Here is a 19,383-nt window from a genome sequence, read left to right as displayed (position 1 = left end):
TTTTTATGTAGTAAGCAAGTTTGCGGAGAAGGCAATGGCAACCCACTCCAGTACTCTTGCCTGGAAAATCCCATGGATGGAGGAGCCTAGTAGGCTACAGTCCATGGGGTCGCTGGGAGTCGGACACGACTGAGCAACTTCACTTTCACTTTTCACTTTCATGCATTGGAGAAGGAAATGACAACCCACTCCAGTATTCTTGCCTGGAGAATTCCAGGGACGGGGGAGCCTGGTGGGCTGCCGTCTACGGGGTCGCACAGAATCGGACACGACTGAAGCAACTTAGCAGCAGCAGCAAGCAAGGTTGGCCACCTTTTCTAGCAAAACAATTGCCTTTCCCCGCCCCCCAAAAAAACCCCACAATTATCTTACACACATTATCTTTGTGTATATCTGTGGTCCTTGGATTGGAAAGGGAGAAAGAGAGAGACAGAGAGAGTGTGTGTGTGTGCAAAGTTTCCACTCATAGTCAGGAAATATTTTCAGATAAAGAAGAAGAGTAGGGGAAGACAAATATCACATGATATTGCTTATTCATGACATCTTTAAAAAAATGAACTTATTTACAAAACAGATACACAGAGAATGACCTTACAGTTACTGGGGGTTGGGGAGGGATGGTGGGTGGGGGAGGGATAGATTGGCAGTTTGGGTTCAACATATACACACGGCTATATTTAAAATGGATGACCAACAAGGACCTACTGTATAGCACAGGGAACTCCACTTAATATTCTGTAACTACCTAAGTGGGAAAAGAATTGGAAAAAGCAATAGATGCATATATAACTGAATCACCTTGTTGTATACCTGAAACTAACACAGTTAGTTTCTTAATCACATATACACCACTATATAATTTTTTTTAATTTTCTAAAAGCCATAATATGCATGTCTCCTTCTCTTATAAAAATGCAGAATCAATGTCTCTATTAATGAGTGTTTAATTGGCAACCTGCACTGAGCCTGACATACGAGGTGGGAACATGTGGTTTCTCTTCTGCAAAGAGTTAAGGTTAATGAGATTTATCATGAGCTTGGGGAAAGCATCCTGCATGCTATACACTGAAACACCATTTCTACTTCCTAAAGGCAGCAAGACCTGCTCAAATCCTCCTATGTTTATAGTGTTTAGGGAAACAAAAAGTGATGCTCGGGTCATGAGGCATGCTCAGTGATGTGGCTCAGGTCAGACTTCCATCCTTGTCATGAGAAGAGGCTGGCCATCTTCCCATGTGACATGAACCAGGCTGATTGTACCAACACCATCACCCGCCTTCCTCATCCTGTGACTCTGTCAGCTTTGCTCAGTTCTGCCTCCTGTCTCACAGAAGCAGAGCCATGTGTCCCACACTCCTCAGCCTCCTGAGTCAAGGTGAGTCTGGAAAGACACGGTTGGAGAGGGTTATGGTGGAAATCAGGGGATCTTCACACCACTGACCAGGTTCCCTGGATGAGGGTGAAAGGAGCATGGAGTCCATCTGGACAAGCCATTTCTGACAGGGTTTTCCTTCTAGGCTTCTGTGTGAGTTGTGGATCTGGGCAGCTGTGAGTGAGTCTTCCCCATCCCTTTTCTGTGTTGAGCAGAGCAGTTGGGGCTGAGGCAGATGACACTGGGGGATCAGGGTGAGACCCCTGTCAGTACAGTGAGAGCCGTGTGTCCTGTGGATCCCCTGTCCTCCTATTGGCCATGATACTCATCTTCACTCTCCACAGGGGTTAGCCCAGCTCTGAACTCTGGACCTGAAGGGACATTCCAAATCCTTGAGAAGGGTGCTAGGACCATTGAGTTCCATTTCTATCATGAGAGGGGAGCAAGAGGCTGCACTCCACAGACCCCTCTCCAACAAGGTGGCTTGTGGCATCTCCAACCGTCCCTTAACAACAGGTTCTGCAGGAGCGCCTGCTAGACCTGACCCCAGGAAGGGTCTGGCCATCAGGTAGGGCCATCTGGATCTTGCCACACATTTGATGTAGGTTAGCTAACAAAGGAGCCAGGTTCAAGGTTTATTTCCTTCTTTTCAGTCAAGTGGCTTTTTCACTGCTTAGTTGTGTTAGTGTTAGTCGCTCGGTCGTGTCCGACTCTCTGCCACCCCACGGACTAGAGCTCACCAGGCTCCTCTGTCCATGGGATTCTCCAGGCAAGAATACTGTAGGTGGTTGCCATTTCCTTGCCCAGGTGATCTTGCCAGCTCAGGAACTGTACCCTGCTCTCCATTGCAGAAAGATTCTTTAACATTTTGAGCTACAAGAAATGCAACAGGGAAGTCCTTTCACTTCTTTTCCATGCATCAATATTTCTGTGATGTTTTCTTTTGGCTGCATCGTGAAGCTTGTGGGATCTTAGTTCCCTGATCAGGGATCAATCCGGGCCCTTGGCAGAGAAAGTGCTGAGTCCTAACCACTGGACCAACAGGGGATCCCCAGTGTTTTGTGTTTTGAGAGAAAGTTTTTCAACATTTTTTCAACCCAAGGAGTGATAAGAATCAAGTCTGAGAATCATATGCTTAGAATCTCCATGATGTCCGTCCTGGGTTGACTATGTCTCTGTCTGTATCCAAGCCCCAGGTGCCCTTGATCATCAGGGTGATGCACTTTAGGGGAGGAGAGTTGGAAGAATTGAAGGGGAAGTGCCCATGGGGGCAGTGGGGAGAGGAGGCTGTTCCTATTTTCCTCTCAAAGCCTCTGCCTCCTTCTCTGCTAGGTGAATATGACAAGCCCTCTTTGTAAGCCTGGCCAAGACCCATGGTTAACTTAGGACAGACTTTGACTCTTTGGTGTCACTCTGGTCCTCCATTTGTGATATTCAGACTGTTAAAAGGAGTTGGGACCAGTTTCCCCGAGCTCCAGGGACATCATTTCAATACCTTCACCCTTGGCCCGGTGACCAGAGAACATGCCAGGTCCTACACGTGTTCTGAATTCTACAGGTCTCTCCCTGTGCAGTCCGATATCAGTGACCCCTTGCAGATAGTGGTCACAGGTAGGAGGGGTCCAGCCCAACTGTGGACACCCGTGCCTGCAGGCAATCCTACCCTGGGTCCACATGCCAGTGCAGCCAAAGACGTCCTCAGGATTCCCAGCCAGGACCGAACCACGGAAAGAGAACAGACCCTGAGAGTTTAAACTCAGGATGTTGAATAGAGGGAGGCGTTCCCCGGCACAGGAAGGAGGAGCCTCCCTAGGCATTAGTTAGACAGGATGCTGCCACTGCCTGCCAGCTGGGAGGCCAAGGTGGGACCATGATCCAGCACCTGCCACCCACTAGGGAGCTATAATCCCATATGAAGGAGCTGGGGTCCCAGTTAAGACCAAGTCAATCCAGCAATTTCTCCAGAGGCATGAGGTGGGGGTCACAGATGGGAAATGTTCCCTTTCTTCTCCACCTCCTTCCCAATCTCATGCCAGTCATCACCCACGTTCTAGGAGATATGTGTGAAGGGAGCCAGGGTATGAATCCTCAGAACCACCCAGCCCCTGAAATGCATATTAGGGATGGGATGAAGCTGAGAGCATGGCAAACCTCTCCAGTATTCTCGCCTAGGAGAATCCCATGGACAGTGGAGCCAGGCGGGCTACAGTCAATGGGGTCCCACAGAGTCAGACACAACTGAAGTGATTGAGTATGTATGCATGAAGCTGAGAGCAGATCCAACAACTAAAGGGCTTAGAATAAACACAGAGGAGGCTGGAGGTCTTGAGCAAGGAGAAACAGAAAAGAATGAGCCAGAGCCCGAGAACAAGGCTAAAGAAAATGCAACGGAACAGACAGGAAGGGTAATTGGCTTTGATGGTCCTCTGGGACATTTTTCACACCTTCAGATGTCAAGAAAAGCACCGAGGCAGGGTGACTTACTGAAGCTCACAAGCTCTTTGCTCCTAGGTGTGTTCACAAAACCTGCCATCTCAGCCCACCCAGGCCTCCTCTTCCGGTCAGGAGAGAATGTGACCCTCCACTGTCACTCACTGCTGCTGCTTGACAAATTTATCCTGCACAAAAAAGGCAGCACAGGGCATTTCTAGAGACGTAGAGAGACGTTCCCTGCTGGGCATACTCCAGCTGACTTCTTCATTGGCCCCATGACTGCGGGTAGTGCGGGCACCTACAGATGCTACGGCTCTCTTAGACACTCCCACTATGAGTGGTCAGCCCCAGCGACCCTATGGACATTGTCATCACGGGTGAGTGTGGCCAGACCAGTCCCTTCTGCTCTCTGTGTCACAGAAGGTCTGGTGTCCAGTCCAGCATCAGTACTGGGAGAGAATGACAGGCATGTAGCGACACTCACAAACTCTGGAGAGGGAACAAACCAGAGAGAGGAGGTGTGAACACGGAAGAGAAAAGAGAACAGAGTCCCTGCCATGTGCTAAGGAGAAGCCACAGCTGGTGACAGAGTCAAGGAGCAAGAACGTGTAAGAACGACCAATGGAGAAAAATGTACCAGAGCAGGGACCCGGGCAATTCCTAGGCTCAGGCAGCCAACGATGGTTGGTTAAGGGGTTGGTTTCCTGCTTTCATGTCAGAGCTCCCTTCCTCTGTCAGCAACACATGTGGTACCAGACGCCCTGCAGTCCACCCTTGTGTGATCGAGTAGAATGTCAACACCCTGAAGTTGCTCAGCCTCACGGTTTAACACGTCCTTCTGCACAAAGAAGGGGGAGTAGTGCCTCCAACCCTCCCACTAAGGAGTCCCTTCCAGCTCCTGGGGGTGGGCAGGGCAGCACTGAACACGCCCTCAATAATGAGGTGGTCAAAGATCCTGTGAGATTCTGGCAATTTCCATTCCATAATGTCTGCTTCTGGGTCAATACCATGTTTTCTGATGGTCCCAACAGTAGCTAGTAGGTTCCATTTTTCACGACAACCCCACATCTCGTTGATTTTTAAAGTATATTTTTTTCTTATTTATGTTGTTGAAGTCTAGTTGATTTTTGATGTTGCTAATTCCTGTTGTACATTAGAGAGTTTCAGTTGTTCCTATACATATATTTCTTTTTAAAAAAAAAAAGGATAAGTGACACTCCATTATTAAAGTTATTTCTGAATTTTTCCCTGTGCTGGGTATTGGTTGCTGTGGGGTTTTCTCTCCTGGCAGTGGGTGGGCTTCTCATTGCAGTGCTTCTCTTGTTGCACACTTCAGGCTTTAGTCCTCTATTTAGGACTAGAGTTACTTTGTGCTTTAAGGTCAAGGTCTCCTCCTTCCAGGTGTGTCCAAGAAACCCTGTCTCTCAGCCCAGGGGGGCCCCGTGGTGAGGTCAGGAGAGAACGTGACCTTGGTCTGCAGCTATGAGCATGCCTTTCACCAGTTACATCTGCTCAGGGTGGGGCAGAACCTTGGGCACCCGCTCGCTGGAAGGCGGGGCCCCCACAGAGCACTCCAGGACTGTTGGGGTCCTTTAATGAACTAGAACCCGGTGGTCCGGAGTCGACAATAAGAAAGTGAAAGAGAGAGCCAGAGGGAGGGAGAGAGAGAGAGAGAGAGAAAGAAAGAAAGACACGGGGACCCAAGCTCTGATGGAGCAAAGGTGGTTTAATGATCTTTCTGTGAGTATATATAGGTTGATGTACAAGAAATTTCTTTTGACAATGATAAAGATCAGAAAACCAAATGTGCAGCAACTGTTACTAAGGGAACAAGGGATTAATAATGGTCACAAGGTCAGGACACAATCCATATCTCAAGAAAGAGGATTGAGACTTGGCAGTTTTCTCATAAGGAGAATGTTTACTGAAGGAGACCCAAGCCTGTCTCACACAATGACCTCAGTCCTGAGAGCTGCATGCAGTTCTACTCACCTCTGGCAAAAGCTGATAAGGAACAGAGGATTTATGAGAAACAGCATGTAGGAATCCTCCCGTTAAACTTTCCCTGACAATTCCCTCTTATTTATTTATAATATTTGTAAAAAGAGTTCTGACCATAAGAGTTTGTTTAGTTTTAACAATCTTTGCACGAAGGCAACGGTAGGTGACAAATATAATTGTCAAGACAATCACCAAAATTACAGTTCCAGACCTGATGCTGTGGGCTTTGCTTCGAAACCATCCACGTGGGTCTAGCCCAGATAATTGATCAGCTAGTTGTTCAGCTAAAGTTTCCAAATTAGTGGAAGAGGACAGATTATTAGAAAAGGTTTCAAATATTTGTTTTTGTAATAAGTATACATTCAGAGAGGCATTATCATGTATGTTCTGTAAATGAAATTTGATTTGTTCCCAGTTATAGGCACTATTGTCACCCTGCTTGTTTAACTTATATGCAGAGTACATCATGAGAAACGCTGGACTGGAAGAAGCACAAGCTGGAATCAAGATTGCCAGGAGAAATATCAATAACCTCAGATATGCAGACGACACCACCCTTATGGCAGAAAGTGAAGAGGACCTCAAAAGCCTCTTGATGGAAGTGAAAGTGGAGAGTGAAAAAGTTGGCTTAAAGCTCAACATTCAGAAAACGAAGATCATGGCATCTGGTCCCATCACTTCATGGGAAATAGATGGGGAAACAGTGGAAACAATGTCAGACTTTATTTCTTTGGGCTCCAACATCACTGCAGATGGTGACTGCAGCCATGAAATTAAAAGACGCTTACTCCTTGGAAGGAAAGTTATGACCAACCTGGATAGCATATTCAAAAGCAGAGACATTACTTTGCCAACAAAGGTCCATCTAGTCAAGGCTATGGTTTTTCCTGTGGTCATGTATGGATGCAAGAGTTGGACTGTGAAGAAGGCTGAGCGCCGAAGAATTGATGCTTTTGAACTGTGGTGTTGGAGAAGACTCTTGAGAGTCCCTTGGACTGCAAGGAGATCCAACCAGTCCATTCTGAAGGAGATCAGCCCTGGGATTTCTTTGGAAGGAATGATGCTAAAGCTGAAACTCCAGTACTTTGGCCACCTCATGCGAAGAGTTGATTCATTGGAAAAGACTCTGATGCTGGGAGGGATTGGGGGCAGGAGGAGAAGGGGACGACAGAGGATGAGATGGATGGATGGCATCACTGACTCGATGGACATGAGTCTGGGTGAACTCCAGGAGTTGGTGATGGACAGGGAGGACTGGCGTGTGTGATTCATGGGGTTGCAAAGAGTCGGGCATGACTGAGCGACTGAACTGAACTGAACTGATAGGCACTATTAATGAAATGAACAGGAGTAACACAAAATTGAGTAGAATTCCAATCACATTTTAGCATCACCTGTTTTTGTACATCTATTAATTGATCTCCAACCCATTTGATGGCTGTTTTTAGTTCCTGTATTTTATCTTGAATATCCTCATCTATCTGAGCCTGAGTGGCCCACATAGTATGAGCATCTTTAGTCCAATTTTGAATAAAATTATGTGTTTGAATTGAGGTTTGTAAAGCAACACCAGTGACAGAAGCAGTGGTGCAAATAGCTATTAATCCCAAAATGCCAAAAATCAGCCATCCAATGAATTGTTAAGATCGCCAGAGCAATTTAGTATGTAATCGGGAAGCAAGTCCAGCCTTGGGACCCTCTTCCCAGGGCCACTGGAGATTTATTGGTAACCACTGATTATGTCGAGATCAAAGAATCAAAAGGGAGTCATTTCTCAAGGAAACATAAGAGTTAAGACAAGTATATAATTTACAATTTATGCAAGTTACAGAACATAAAGTCTTATTGAATTGTAAATTTCCTATAGCTACAACGAAAGGAAGTGGAACACAGGCTTGTGTACAATATGATTGATTATAGCAAAAGAAATAATTGTTATGGCTACGACTGGTCCCAAGTTCCTCGGTCCTTGCAGCAAGCTTCCAGATGTCCCATTGTTCGGCCCAATCTGTTTATCGAGGACGATTCAAGGATGAGGGAGGGCCATTCCACCATCAAGCCACCCAAGAAGTCCTCTGTCATGGTAATGCTCCATTGTAGTGTTAGTAACCTTCTATGCTATTTGAGTAACATAATCACACATAGTGCTATTAATATCATCTGAGCAGTTAGATAACCATATACCATGGGGTCCCCAATCACAAATAGTATGATTAGCCATAAACATTAATTTTCCTGATTTGGCCTGACATTTGTCCCAATGAACAAGAATATATTTAAAGTTCTTATTAGTAAACTCTTTGCATAGTGTTCTTTGTTCTTTCCTCAACTCTTTCCTTAAAGTTTCAGTAGTATAAACATGGTTCATGTACAAAGAAAAGGTAGTAAATAATCCAAGCAGCATCTGAAAGTCCTCTTTTGGAGGCAGGATGAAAGCCCATGTTTGTCAACTAACATAAATATATAATTTTGTTGGGCCCATGCATAAAGGAAAGATTTCATAGCCTCAGTTCAGTTCAGTTCAGTCGCTCAGTCATGTCCGACTCTTTGCAACCCCATGAATCGCAGCACACCAGGCCTCCCTGTCCATCACCAACTTCCAGAGTTCACTCAAACTTACGTCCGTCGAGTCAGTCATGCCATCCAGCCATATCATCCTTTGTTGTCCCCTTCTCCTCCTGCCCCCAATCCCTCCCAACATCAGAGTCTTTTCCAATGAGTCAGCTCTTCTCATGAGGTAGCCAAAGTACTGGAGTTTCAGCTTTAGCATCATTTCTTCCAAAGAACACCCAGGGCTGATCTCCTTTAGAATGGACTGGTTGGATCTCCTTGCAGTACAAGGGACTCTCAAGAGTCTTCTCCAACACCACAGTTCAAAAGCATCAATTCTTCGGCACTCAGCCTTCTTCACAGTCCAACTCTCGCATCCATATATGACCACTGGAAAAACCATAGCCTTGACCAGACGGACCTTTGTTGGCAAAGTAATGTCTCTGCTTTTGAATATGCTATCTAGGTTGGCCATAACTTTCCTTCCAAGGAGTAAGTGTCTTTTAATTTCATGGCTGCAGTCACCATCTGCAGTGATTTTGGAGCCCGAAAAAAACAAAATCTGACATTGTTTCCACTGTTTCCCCATCTATTTCCCATGAAGTGATGGGACCAGATGCCATGATCTTCGTTTTCTGAATGTTGAGCTTTAAGCCAACTTTTCACTCTCCACTTTCACTTTCATCAAGAGGCTGTTGAGGTCCTCTTCACTTTCTGCCATAAGGGTGGTGTCATCTGCATATCTGAGGTTATTGATATTTCTCCTGGCAATCTTGATTCCAGCTTGTGCTTCTTCCAGCCCAGCATTTCTCATGATGTACTCTGCATATAAGTTAAATAAGCAGGGTGACAATATACAGCAGAGAAATGTTAATTAGTTTTCCTTCTTTCTCAGGATGAGAGGGCCCCTCCAAGTTCCAAGGAGGGGGCATATATGTTGAGTCAGTAGTGGATACAATTGGTCCTATATCTGTCCATTTTATAACCTACAGTAAAAAAAAGAGGGGGGGGGGGTTAGGTATATAAGCCCAATAAGTGTGATCAATAAGTCAGCCTGAGCAGGGGAAGCAAAAGCAAGCAAAGCAAGCATAGCACAAAAAAATTTTTTTCAGAATTCCGAGGCATTCCCTGTTGACAAATCAGATTTTCAGCTTGATTAGTAAGGGTTTTTATCTGTCCCCAAGTAGGGAGATCATAAGGTCGGTGACATCGAGTGTGGCATTTTTTGGACAATTTTAAAGCTGCCATGGCTTGTACTGGAATTTTTTCCTCCTGGGGTTTTTGTTGTTTCATCTCTAGTTTGAATGCTGGGGGCCCCCTTAGGTTGAATCTTCTGAAGAGGAAGCCATGTGAGTTAGTTGGATCCATCTGGAGAAATAGGAGTATACCCCTTTCCCTGCAAGATTAGTTTCTTAGATTTCCATTGATTAGTTAACCCCTCTTGATATCAAATGGGCAAAGGAAGGGAAGTGTCCTTTAATATTTCAAAATGTTTTTCTGCTTTTGTCAAAATATTTCCTTGTGGTAAGTTTAAAAAATTTAAAACATAAAGCTATATTAACAACAGTTATAGAAAGAAAGGAAAGTGATAATGATGAAAACATTCCTAGGAAATATTTCAGCTCAAAAAAAAAATCATCTAGAGATCTGTTTGGGGACTGCTACTTGGCTGTGGTTTTGAATTAATGGGTTGATTTCGTCCTCATTCAGTACATACATTTTTCCTGATATAAAAAGAAATGGGATCTGACTGTGTTTTAAATGGTTTGTGTTATTTGGGGCAAAGGATTAGGAGCAAACATTCAAACATTTTTTCCTAAGTGAAATTATTGAAAAGTTGATACAGAACAACTTGACAAATAAAATGCTGCTCATATCCAAATATTTGACCTTTTCCTTCAAAAAGAAACGCAGCCTGGTGGCTGTTGAATCTCTCTGTTGAGTGTGTTAAGGAAGATGATTATACTTTCAAGACAGACCTGAAAAGAATGTGAATATTTTGCATTTTTGATACTCTTAGGAACAAATAACTTATTTGGCAAACGGTGTCTTTTTTATGTTGTCTTTGTTTTGTATTGTGAAACAGGCATTGAAGTTGATGTTATTTTGTTTTAAGAATCTTACAGACTGGAAACAGAAATAAAGCTATATTAACAGTAGTTATAGGCTTAAAGAATATATTGCATTAGAATCTAGTAAAGTTTGCTCTGGATAAAAGGAAGATAAAAGTGTTCACGTGTATATCCCCTTATTTAATTTTTATTTGTAGCTTCAGTGTGTAATGTGTTTGTTTAATTATGTTTTGTGCTTGTGGATAATAAGGAATGTCTGTAATCTGTTTAATAGAGAATGAATGTAAATATTGTTTGAACTGCTTAGAAATATAGGCTGGGCCATTGTCTGTTTTTATAGAATTAGGTGTTCTCATTATTGCAAAGTAAGTTGATAGGTGGGTTATAACATGTCGTGTAGTTTCACCTCGGGGAGGTGTGGGCCATATAAAAGAAGAAGAATTTGTATTGATTGAGAAATGTAAGAAGGAAGAGGAAGAAAGTTCAGGGTAATGAGTTAAATCTATTTGCCATAAAATTCTCTTTCATTTGTCATAAACATTTTTTATATTTTTGTATTCATCATTTTATTTGCCATTTCTTATGTTTTTATTAAATGTATATATTTAACTTTTCTTTAGCAACTATGAAGTGTCTTGTATATTAACATTTTGTAGATTGGGGAATATATTTATTATATCATATTATAATATATATATATTATTATATATAAATATATATTTATATTAATAGTTTAAAATCTTTTTAGTTTTTCTGTAAGAAAAACTTTCTGTAAGAGGAAGTTAATGTTCAGTAATTAATGTTTTAAAATCTTATTTTATTTGGAAATGACCTAGCTATTTAATAAACTTTTATTATTTAGTTTAGTATAACTTCAGAAACTTAAGTTACCCCAATCCTAAGAGATTATTTTAGATTATAGTAATAGATTACTCTCTTAAAAATAAATTATTTTTAATAGAGTTTATCTAAAAGTTTTCATCTCATTTATATATTTATAAACATATAAAGAGTTACATTTTTGTTGACAAATTTAGTTTATCTTAAACCTAGGCATAATAAAAGTATTATATAATGTTGATGATTTAAGACATGTCTTAATTAGATTAGCAAATAATTATATTTAAATTATATTTATATTTAAATAAACGTTATATTTAATATTGAATATTTTTCAGTTCACATGAACTTGAATTTAAATAGAGCTCATTAATTTCATATTATCCAATAACAAAGACATATATTGAGACATAGATAATTTTAGATAGACAGAGATAGTTTTCTGTTTGAAATATCTTTTCCACTTTAAAATATCTTTTTGATATATGTATATTTTTTTTTCTACCAATTTGTTTATGGCTGGAGTCCCAGATAGAGTGGGTTGTGTATCCCAAGGACATGATAAGAGTTAACTTTAGTTTTTTTTTTTTAGGCCTGTGTTTGTTTCCCAGGCATAACTGGAGCTCCAAAACAGTATTTTAAGAAGTTAACCTTTTCTTAACTGCACATGTAAGAAGAACTGGTTTTGCAATTTCAAAAAAAAATTTTATTTTAATCAGTTTTCTATCGAGTCTAAAAAATATTAGAATAAATAATAATATTGGTGTCAAAAATATCAGTCTCCTTTTTGTAGTTATAGTATATTATAATGATATATGCATGAGGAAATTGGATATAGAGCGTTGGCTACAAAATTTTGACAAATAGTAGGACTGTTAAGCATACCTTGAGGTAATATAGTCTACTGAAATCTTTTATGAGGCCCAATATGATTAGGATAAGGGAGAGAGAAAGTGAATCTCTCCCGGTCTAAAGGGTGTAAAGGTATATTTAAAAAGCAACCTTGTAAATCAGTAATAATAATGTGCCAACTTCGAGAAATAGTAATAGGTGATGCTATCTCTGGTTGTAATGAACCCATAGGTTTCATAGATTCATTAACTTTTTTAAGATCTGTTAAGAGACACCATTTGTTAGATTTCTCTTTTATAATAAAAATAGGAGAGTTCTAAGGAGAGTAAGAGTCCTCAATATGTTTTAATTCTAATTATGTGTCTATAAGTTCTTTAGTAGCCTGTAATTTTTCTTTCATAAGGGGCCATTGCTCTGTCCAAATAGGCTCGCCATTTTTCCAAGTTATTTTAATAATTGCTTTGTTTATTAAATGAGCAGTGGCCCTTAGGAAAAATGTGGAATGTATATCTGAGTTTGCCATAGCATTAGTAAGTCCCTTCCTATTAGATTAAGGGGTGCATCTATCACATAAGGTCTTAATGTTGTGGGCTGGCCTTTTGGTTTTTCATATGGGTAGGTTTGAACATTTTGATAAACTTCTTGTACTTTGGTTTGAGAAATTTCTGCAATTTGGCAAGAGATTTTTTGTATAGGCCAGGATTTGGGCCATAAGTGTTTGGAAATAATAGTAATATCAGATCCAGTATCGAGGAGACCAGAAAATCTTTTTTTTTTTTTAATTTTATATTATTTTTAAACTTGACATTGGAAGCAACCTAGATGTCCATCAGCAGATGAATGGATAAGAAAGCTGTGGTACATATACAGAAAATCTTTTACCATTAATTTTGATATTTATATTTGGTCAGGCATATTCAGATACCAATGATGTCCATAAAGATTGTTTTTTATCTGTACTGTTGAATTTGCCTCTCTGTATATCATTAGAGGAGTTAATAGAAATGTAAGGCAAAAGAAGTAATTGAGCAATTTTGTCCCCCTTTTTGAATTGCCATAGAATCTGAGATGACATCATAATTTGAATCTCTCCTTTAAAATTTGAATCAATTATTCCAGAGTGAACAGTAATTCCTTTAGAAGTCAAACTAGATCGGCCAAGTAAAAGACAGAAGGTTTGTGGGGGCAGGGGTCCAAAAAGTGCGGTAGGTACTCTAGAAGGGACTACTTGAGGGTAAAGGAGAAAAGGTGAAATTTGTCCCTGGTTTTCGTTGACAGGGGCCTGGGGGAGGGGGGCTCCCCTGTTTGGAGTTTTCTGGAATAGGTTTCCTTTCAAATCAAGCTTAGATTTACAATCTTTGGCCCAATGTATTCCTCTACAGCAGTGAGGGCAAATTCTTGGAGGTTTTTTATTAGCCTTCTTAGGGCAGTCCCTTTTTAAAAGGTCTTTATCTCCACATGCAAAGCATCCTTCATTTCCCTTTCTAAAGGTAGCAGCCATTGTCTAAGTTAGCGTTTGCATCTTTTGAGTTTCTGATCCTAGATTGTGACAAGCCTTCAAATAATCAATAATAATCCCAGTCTCACGAATTGGAGCGATAGCTCTTTGACATTCCTGATATGCATTCTCATAAGCAAGTAATTTCTGTAGCTGTTTCTTGGTTTCTTCTCCGATTACAGTACAGGAAATAGCAGTTTCTAATCTAGCTAAAAAATTAGTATAACTTTCATTGCTGCTAAGTCGCTTCAGTCGTGTCCGACTCTGTGCGACCTCATAGACGGCAGCCCACCAGGCTCCCCCCTTCCTGGGATTCTCCAGGCAAGAACACTGGAGTGGGCTGCCATTTCCTTCTCCAATGCATGAAAGTGAAAAGTGAAAGGGAAGTCGCTCAGTCGTGTCCGACTCTTAGCGACCCCATGGACTGCAGCCCACCAGGCTCCTCCGTTCATGGGACTTTCCAGGCAAGAGTACTGAAGTGGGGTGCCATTGCCTTCTCTGTAACTTTCATTAGGTTCTAACAAAGGAGAGAGTTTTGGAGTTGCGCCTGTTGGCAGAGGAGGAGCATTTGCAGCAGCCGGGGCAGGGCTAGTAAGAAAATTTTGAAATATTTTATGTTGTTCTAATTGGGCCCTTTGTTAAGTTTTATCATTTAATTTATATTCATGTAATAAGTGTTCTGTCTGTTGATGAATATTGGGAGGGCTAGAATTTACCTTGAAATGGCAGAATTACAGCTTTAATGCGACCCCATAGGGGCCAGATATCATTTGGAATGTTTTTTTCCTTGCTTGGCAGCTCATTCAATATTTTCTTTGACTCGGTGCCAAATTTCTAAATCGAAGCTGCATTTATAAGGGAACCAAGAATTACATTTAGCCAGTGTTTGAAAGTAAGCCTCTATTCATTGGCACGACACCAAAAGTCCCTGAACTTTAAACAAATGGTGAAGTAAAATAGAGAAATGATGGGGCTTTCTAGCCATTTGACCCATGTCTTAGTACTTACCGACCTCAATAGGCCCTGACCTCAATAAGCCTGGAGTCACTCTGTCCAAAATGCCATGTTTAACAGTGTCCGTGTTCTGGGCACCACTTGTTGGGGTCCTTTAATGGACTGGAATCTGGTGGTCTGGAGTCAACAATAAGAAAGTGAAAGAGAGAGCCGGAGGGATGGAGAGAGTGAGAGAAAGAAAGAAAGAAAGACAAGGGGACCCAAGCTCGGATGGAGCAAAGGTGCTTTAATGATCTTTCTGTGAGTATACATAGGCTGATGTACAAGAAATTTCTTTCGACAATGATAAAGATCAGAAAACCAAATGTACAGCAGCTGTTACCAAGGGAACAAGGGATTAATAATGGTCACAAGGTCAGAAGACAATCCATATCTCAAGAAAGAGGATCAAGACTGGGCAGTTTTGTCCTAAGGAGAACGTTTACTGAAGGGGACCCAAGCCTGTCTCACACAATGATCTCAATCCTGAGAGCTGCGTGCAGTTCTACTTGCCTTTGGCAGAAGCTGATAAGGAAGGAACAGAGGATTTATGAGAAACAGCACATAGGAGTCCTCCCATTAAACATTCCCTGACACAGGCAGAGTTCCCCCTGGGTCCTGAGACCCCAGCCCACAGCAGGGTCTACAGGTGCTATGGCTCCTTCACTCGCTCTCCCTACTCCTGGTCAGACTCCAGAGACCCACAGTTCCTGTCTGTCACAGGTGAGGAACCTCTTCCTGGCCTATGCTTTCTTGTTGCTGTCCAGTCGCTAAGCTGTGTCCAATTCTTAGCGACCCGTGGACTGCAGCACGACAGACTCCTCTGTCCTTCACCATCTCCCCTTCATGGATCACAGCCTTGTCCTGGTGAAGGTGCTTGCACAACTCAGTGAAGCTGTAAGCCATGTTGTGCAGGGCCACCCAAGACTGACAGGTCATGGTGAAGAGCTTTGACAAAACGTGGTCCCCTAGGAGGAAATGGCAACCCATTCCAGTGTTCTTGCCTGGAGAACCCATGACGAGTCCCATGCTTCACAATGCACTAAATCACATTACATTGGCCAAGAAGTCCATTTGGCTTGTTCCATAACATCTTACTCTATCACTGGACTCTAGCTCAGGGGCCCTGTACAGGTTTCAAGGGAACCTTAGGGCTTCTGAAGAAATGGAGGCAATGAGCACCAGAGAGGAAGAGAGATGGTAGATGGCATTTCAACCCTCTTCCACCTCCTATACAGATGCTCCACATCAGAGTCCTGTCTATCCAGGAAAATAAAGAAAAGGGTCAGGGTAGACCCAGGGGGAGGAGAGGCTGATCTGATTTGGGAAGATCAGAGATTGCATCAGCCCCTTGCTCTTAGTATTCTCCCAGAAGCAGCTCTGACATACAGGTGATTTCCCAATTAAGGAGCACAGATACTCATTCCAGGAGCAGAGAGAATCTCTTGCTTACAGCTGTCTTTCACCACCAGGCATATCCTTCCTGCCTCCTTCCACCATCCCTTCTACAGTATGGAGGGTCTACTCAACACATTCACAAGGAAGGACCAGAAGCTCTCCCCTCCCCCATCAGTGCTCTGAGAGATGACAGAGTCAAGGACAGGCAGGAGGTCAACCTTCCAGAAAGAACAATCCTCCTTCAGTGGGGCAATGAAGGTTACTTGCTCACCCCATCTGTCTTTTTTTCCCCTAGGGTCCACTACAAGTACTTGCCCATCACCCGTGGTTGCACACACCACAGAAGGTAAGCAAGACGGTCTCCTATCTCAGCAAATTTCTGAGAAGACAGAGGGTTCCTGTGTGAGTGTTGGCTCTGCCACCTCCCAGCTCTGTGACTTTGGGCTCCTCAACATCCCTCTTAAGTTAGCATTTGGGACTGTGGTCTGCAGGAGACCCACAGGGGGCATTGAGCTTCTCATGCTCAGGGACTGGGAATTTCTAAACTGGACAAAGAGGGTCAGAGTGACCTGATCCCATGCTTAAGGGAGATGCTTACCCTCCCTCCACAGGATATTAAGGGGATGGATGTTGGGGGGAAGGGGAGAATTTTAGGGAATACCTTTAATGCGTGTTATTCCTCTGTTAGTGTTCTATGAAGAAAACATTCCAGAGTTCAGATATAAATGTGTCATGTGTATTGTGGATTAACGTAGTCTCCATTCATGCAAAAGTGCCATGCCTTGTCATATGGTGAGGCAGACAAAAACTGCATTGGTGCCTGGGAGATCTTGGTTCAGACCTCAGCTGGTCTTGCACTGCCTCCTTACTTTATCCACTGCTAGCATCTCTCCTGGATGCTTTGGTACCTCCTGGGAAGTGGAGACCATAACTGATCAGGTTGAGAGATGCTAACACAGTTTGACGCAAGGATACAATAAATCCAGTGTGTTGGGGCACAGCGTGTACAATGAACACCCAGATCTTCACCGTCTGCTTATTGGCAGAAGCAGGGCTTCCTCAAGGCCACTCCAGCACATGGTACATTGTCCTTGGGCTCTCCATAGCCTTCACCTCTACCAGCATCATCCTCATTGCTCTTGTCTGTCACTGGTGTTCTACCCAAAATCATAAGTCTCAGCATCATCTGACCCAGGGGAAGGTGGGCTCATAGCAGAGAATGGCGTTTTCACTTCCTGTAGGTTAAAAACTGATTTCTGGTGTTGTAAGCCCTGAGGGAACATCTTCCAGAGACCCATGGAACCCTGTTCTTTTTATGAAAATAACTGTTCATTTATTCTTGGGTTTATTAGCTCTTGGCTGCACCATGCGGTTTCCTCTTTGCAGTGCTGGGGTGTGGTTCAAGGCTCCAGAGCCTGAAGCTCAACAGTTGCAGCTTGTGAGGCTTAGTTGCTTCAAGGCATATGGGATCATAGATCTCCCACAAGGGATAGAACCTGTGCCCCCTGCACTGGAAGGTGGGCTTGTAATCCCCGGGCCACCAGGGACATGCCAAGCCCTGTTCTTCCCTTCAACCACAGCCATCTGTTCTTCTCCCCTACATGATCTTGGGAATCTGCTGATACACAGAAAAGGATGGTCCATAACAGAAGATGTAGGACGGGTCCATGGGTTTGCACAGGTTCCTGGGACAGTCCGTGAATGGCTGGGCTTGTATATGGGTGTTTTTTTTTTTTCTTTTGGTTGTTGTTTTGTCTTTTGATTTGTGGTGTAGACAGGCTCAGCAACTTGGGGAACACCCCTGCCTTATTCTGGCTTTGATGTAACTATCAAAGATGCAGATGTCTGGAATAACTGCCTCCACCCCAAAGAGCCTTGACTCTCTTCCATTCGCAGATGTTGCCAACATGGAAGGAGAACCCCAGGAAGACCGAGCAGTGAACAGTGAGGTGAGTCGTCCCAGCCCAACCACTTGGCATAGTCTGAGCCCCTCCAATGCCCAATGTCCCAGCCTTTGAAGATCACGTCTCAGTCCATCATTCTCACCTCTCTCCTCTCAGGACTCTCCAGCAGAAGACGTGATATATGCCCACTTGAACCATGGGCCCCTCTCCAAGAGACGGATCACTTCCACTCCTATGAGCCCCATGCACCCCTTTACCGAGCCCCATATCTACGAGGAATTCAATGTGAACCAAGACTGTGCTGAGCCCTGACCTGGCCCTATCCTCTGAGCACAAAGAGTGTTACAAATCGAGGACCTTGATTTCTTTCTAAAGGGGTTCCTCCACACCAATACAGTATACTAATGCATATATATGGAATTTAGAAATTCCATATATATGCATTAGTATACTGTATTGGTGTGGAGGGGGAGGAGGGAGGAGGGTTCAGGATGGGGAACACATGTATACCTGTGGCAGATTCATTTTGATATTTGGCAAATCTAATACAGTTATGTAAAGTTTAAAAATAAAATAAAATTAAAAAAAAAATAAAAATAAAAAAAAATAAAAATGAAAAAAAAAAAAAAAAAAAAAGAAAGATGGTAACGACAACCCTGTATGCGAGACAGCAAAGAGACACAGATGTATAGAACAGTCTTTGGGACTCTGTGGGGAGGGGGGGATGATTTGGGAGAATGGCATTAAAACATGTATAATATCATATAAGAAATGAATCACCAGTCCAGGTTCGATGCAGGATAAAGGAAGCTTGGGGCTGGTGCACTGGGATGACCTAGTGGGATGGTATGGGGAGGGAGGTGGGAGGAGCGTTCAGGATGGGGAACATGTGTACACCCATGGTGGATGCATGTTGATGTATGGCAAATCCAATACAATATTGTAAAGTAAAAAAATAATAATAATAATTACAAAAAATAAATAAATAAAGGGGTTCCTCCGTGGAAACTCCTTCTCCTCCAAAGCAGCCCAGCAGATCTGAGACGAACAGTGGAGTCCAAGAATTATAGGATCGTCTTCAAAAATCGCACTGCCTCTTAGTAATCTCCTGGCTATTCTAGGACTCTATTTTATCTATCTCATGATTTGGGGAGAAGTTATAATCAATCACAAATACTGTGTAGGTTACTATGATCATCCTACTTTTTCTAAAATTTGAATAAAGCATAAAAAATTTGCCAATTGATTCATCAAATTATTCAGTTTTAAAAAAACACAAAAAATAAAACGTCTATTCAGTAACATTTTACAAGGATGAAATTATGTACAAGACAGGAACAGACTTGTAGACTTAGAGAACAATCTTAGAGTTACAGAGGGGAAGGGTGGCAGGAGAGATAGTTTGGAAGTTTAAGATTGCCATGTGCACACTGCTATACTTAAAATAAAATGCTTTCCATAAAAAATAAT

The 19,383-nt window shown here is 42.6% G+C and overlaps 1 pseudogene; it reads left to right on the top strand.

Annotated features, from left to right (window-relative positions):
- The first annotated feature begins 1,341 nt into the window (after positions 1-1,341).
- Positions 1,342-18,335, top strand: LOC123465084 (annotated as a pseudogene).
- Positions 18,336-19,383: the final 1,048 nt, after the last annotated feature.

This window comes from Bubalus bubalis, chromosome 18 (assembly GCF_019923935.1).
Source record: "Bubalus bubalis isolate 160015118507 breed Murrah chromosome 18, NDDB_SH_1, whole genome shotgun sequence".
Lineage (NCBI taxonomy): Eukaryota > Metazoa > Chordata > Mammalia > Artiodactyla > Bovidae > Bubalus > Bubalus bubalis.
Note: the sequence above shows the minus strand (reverse complement) of the source record. Positions and strands in the feature narration are given on the sequence as shown.